Here is a 4,670-nt window from a genome sequence, read left to right on the forward strand (position 1 = left end):
CCCGCCACCATGCCTGGCTAATTTTTTGCATTTTTAGTAGAGACAGGATTTCACCCTATTAGCCACGATGGCCTTGATCTCCTGACCTCGTGCACAAGAACAACAGGTCCCAGTAATCTTTAATGCTATGGGCTTTAGTGAGGGCGACTGTGGTCCCATTATACACTGAAGAGCCTAAAAAGAAGAAGGAGGAAGAACCGTCACCTATTTTACCACCCCTGAGTCCCTCAGCCCCACTATCACCGTGCCAAAATAACCAAGAGGAAACGGAGGTTTTGCCTGAGCCCCCTCCTCCAATAAATAAGAAAAAAGACCAGGGATACACTACAGCTATAGGACCCTGTCTTAAGCAAGCGGCATTAGAAAGAAGGGGGGCTTTTAGCCTGCCCGGTGATGCAAAATCAATAAGGTAATCAGGTGTATGTTTATAGAGAGATAAGGAAAGGCATTAATGGGTGTAGCACACCAACATGGCACATGTATACATATGTAACAATCCTGACGTTGTGCACATGTATCCTAGAACTTAAAGTATAATAAAAAGAAAGAAAAGGCATTAGAAGCCGAAGCCGGACAGCCAAGCGGGCGGTGGGCCAAAGGAAAGCCTCAGCTGCAAAAAAGCTTGCAGCGCCCAAGCTGACAGGGTTCGCCCAGGCCGGCAGCATCCGCCCGGCGGTGGGAGGAGGGAACTGTGCAGACAAAAAGTGGCGCCTAAGCAAGCACAGTGCGGCCACCACCCAGGACCCGCCCCGCTGCCCTCCTGCTCCACGGGGGGCCCACGGTAAAATCTCATGTGTTCCTTACAAGGAACACGCCAAAGTGTAATTGTCTGTTAAAATTTAAGTTAAATTTATAATTATGGCCACTGTTTTTCCTCCGCTACCCGTGATGTGGCTCTCTCAAAATCTTAATTGGGTGAAAGAGTGACCTCTGAAGGGAGAGAAATTACCAAGAACCCATGAATTAGTTGAGGAACGATTACAAGCCGGCCATACAGAACCCTCTAAAGGCCCTTGGAATTCGCCTATTTCGTCATTCCCAAAAGTCTGGCAAATGGAAACTTTTGCATGACTTACGTGCTATTAATGCTAATCTACTGCCTATGGGACCCCTTCCCCCGCGGCGATTCCTCAAGATTGGCCTATAATTATTATTGACTTAAAAGACTGTTTTTATACTATTACTCTCGCAGAACAGAACAGAGAAAAATTTGCGTTTACATTACCAGCTATTAAAGTCTTTCAGATTTTACACCGATAATGCTTTTTCTTTTTATGTACAGAATAAAGACAAGATGAAACCAAATATTCTTCTCCCTACTTCTCTCTTTCTACCTGCCTTCCCTCCTTTAAGAAGATGTGTAAATGCCAGGCCTCCTGGAAACCGCCTCAAAGACACAACAAGCCATAGAGGGTTTCTACAACTTGTGTTTTTCCAGGGTATGCCCTCAAGCTCTGGTCCAATAAACCTCAATTGATTCAGACACAAAACTCTACTGATTCAGACACTTGAATCAGGCACTCAATTTGGTTAACATTTTGCCAACCATGAAGGGGTCCTCTTAATGGAGTTTAGAACCTTTGACCTGCAGTGCTTCTTTTGTTCGTGCTCAGTACCAGCTACAGAGCTTTAGTTCTGACCAGTCGTGTGACTTTCTAAGAATTGGATCCTACTTTCTCTTGAGGTCCCTGCTCTCTCCGACTTTTTTGCTTGAGATGTGAGTTTTGTTTTTTCATGGAACTCCTCTCCTCATGGAGCTTTGCTCACTTCCTAAAAGGAACGTGAGTTTCCTGCTCCTGTGACAATGGAGAACAGACTACAGCTTGGTCCCTGCTCAACTAAGGAGCTGGTTTGGGGTTTTGTTTTAGAATTTGGTAGCTGCAGGATAAGGCTTATTACTACTTCATTCTAAGCTCTCCTTATGCTTAGAGTGTTCAACAATATGTAAATAGTGCAATCGCTCTTTGTGTTTTTGGTTTTTATCATTCTTCCTTTGGATTTGACCAACTCTTCACCTTGTCTAATGTCCAAAACACCTTGCACTTGGTCAAATCCAAATCTAACAGGAGCTCTAAATTATGGTGAAGCAGGCCTTTAAATTGGCTAAAATTCTGTAACTGCAGAACATCCAACTCCACCTCTAGAAACACCTATTTGTTGAAGAAAATACAAATATTTTAACCCACAATATATTTCTTTGACAAATTTTGACGTGTATGTCAGAGGGCCAGCAAATAGAAGTGGCTGTGCCCAGTTGCCTTTTGTGGAAAAAATCTACATCATAGAGAATCATTAGTAGTGCAGGCATGTCTTCCCTTATCTGGATCTGGGAAAAATGGACTGAATCTGATACGTTAAAGATAAACAAATTTAGCATTGATATTGTCTGAGGGCTGCTACGGGCAATGTTTCAGTGACACAAGACCAGCTTTACTAACTGAACTTCCTTTCTTTCTCCCATGACCTGTATTACCACTAAAACCTGATTTACCTCCATAACCTCATTTTGGACATGCAGAAATGCAGAAAAATAATCAGCCAGGAAAAGTGTAAAAATGTATTAGTCTCAAGTTTCCTGGCTTCTCTCTGTGCTTTCTTTCCAATTGGGGGGTAAAAATCACTGTTTTCTCCACCAAATTTTGATTAATGGGAGAAGATTTGTGTTGGACTAGTCTTGGTGTAGTAATTCTGGTGTACTTTTTAGTAATGTTGGGGTATGAATATTTTGATTGTTTAATCCATTTCCTCCCAGAAATAGTCTTTTCCTTTATCTCTTTCCTTCTGTGTTGTTCATAAAGGGAGGTACTGGATAAAGTTTTCTCTCATCTTGTCATATGTCCTTGAGGGGTTGATTTGTGAACAAGTCAGAGTACTCACTCTTGGTCTCCAACATCAGGGGGCGGAGTCATTTTTGAGTCACATTATGTGACCAACTGTAACATGGCTGAGAACCTTAAGTTTTTTATTTTGTTTTGTTTTCCAAATGTGTTAAGCTCCAAGGAGGGCTTGTCATAAGTAGTCCCATCCAGGCTGGGTGCGGTGGCTCACGTCTGTAATCCCAGCACTTTGGGAGGCCAAGGTAGGGGGATCACGAGGTCAGGAGATTGAGACCATCCTGGCTAACATGGTGAAACCCTGTCTCTACTAAAAATACAAAAAAATTAGCCGGTCATGGTGGCAGGCTCCTGTAGTCCCAGCTATTTGGGAGTCTGAGGCAGGAGAATGGTGTGAACCGGGGAGGTGGAACTTGCAGTGAGCCGAGATTGCATCACTGCTCTCCAGCCCAGGCGACAGAGTGAGACTCCATCTCAAAAAAAAAAAAAAAAAGAAGTCCCATCCATCAGGGACTTTTGTCGTCCCAAGTCTTGTTGCTTGGATAGGGCTGTGGCAACAAGAGTCTTTTGCTTTCCTAAGCCTATTTCTGAGAGTACATATTTTATTTTAGGGTGGGGGGAAAGATCATTGGGATTGGTTTTTCACTGAAGAGGCTGTTGGATTGAGTCACTTAGAATCAATACACGACTGGAAATTCTAATTGTCCATGGCCAGAAGATGGATTCTTTAAATTGGGACTTCTAAGTTAAAAAATATTTTAGAGATCTCTTATTCCAAACAGTTGATCAGAGGATTGAATTTCAAAGAAAGACACCTGATAGTGTTATGGCTAGCCTTAACATTTCTTTTCACTAAATTACAGAGCAAAAATCTCACCTAAAACAAAGTTATTTTGTTTTGTAAGCTCAAACTGCTTGACTAAGATAGTCTGAGAAAATAAGAATAAAAGCCACTTTACCTTGTCATCGAATAGTTAAAATTTTATGCTTTTACTGCTGCAGCCTGGATTTAATTTCGGGTCAGGAACCAGCCTTAATTGCTTTGATGTTTGTGTGATTTTTGAGTTTTTGAGGTGCTCCTTCACCTCTTTGGAGATGCCTCATACATCCTTGGCTAAGCCATAATCTTGGTTAAGCCTTATTAGTTTCATTTGGGAGGATTCTTTTGGTGAAAAAAAAATCAAAAGCCAGAAATATCAGCTCTTTGTCCTACCTAAAATCTGATATTAAGAAGTCTGAGGCCGGGCACGGTGGCCCACGCCTGTAATCCCGGCACTTTGGGAGGCCGAGATGGGCGGATCACGAGGTTAGGAGATCAAGACCATCCTGGCTAATACGGTGAAACCCCATCTCTACCAAAAATACAAAAAATTAGCCTGGCATGGAGGCGGGCACCTGTAGTCCCAGCTACTCAGGGGGCTGAGGCAGGAGAATGGCATGAACCTGGGAGGCGGAGGGTGCACTGAGCTGAGATCGCGCCACTGCACTCCAGCCTGGCTGACAGAGCGAGACTCTGTCTCAAAAAAAAAAAAAAATTTTGAAAGTGTTACAGTAGGTAGCTGATCAGACATGAGCAGGGCAGGAGAGATCCTCCCACCCCTACGCACTAGAAATGTCTAGTGATCATCACCAGGTGATAGTCAAGTCAGGTGGTTGTTAACTGTGTCTCTAAAGTAATAATTGGTTGCAGGTGGTGCCAGGGAGCTATAGTCTCACAATAGATAGAAAACACCTGAAACAGGTGATCAGCAGCTTCCCGATGAATTCTCAGAAGATGAGAAAGTGGGCTCAAATATACACATTAAGAGGCAACATAATAGAGTTTCTGGTAAATGA

This window comes from Nomascus leucogenys, unplaced genomic scaffold (genome assembly GCF_006542625.1).
Source record: "Nomascus leucogenys isolate Asia unplaced genomic scaffold, Asia_NLE_v1 000881F_75968_qpd_obj, whole genome shotgun sequence".
In the NCBI taxonomy this organism is placed as follows: domain Eukaryota; kingdom Metazoa; phylum Chordata; class Mammalia; order Primates; family Hylobatidae; genus Nomascus; species Nomascus leucogenys.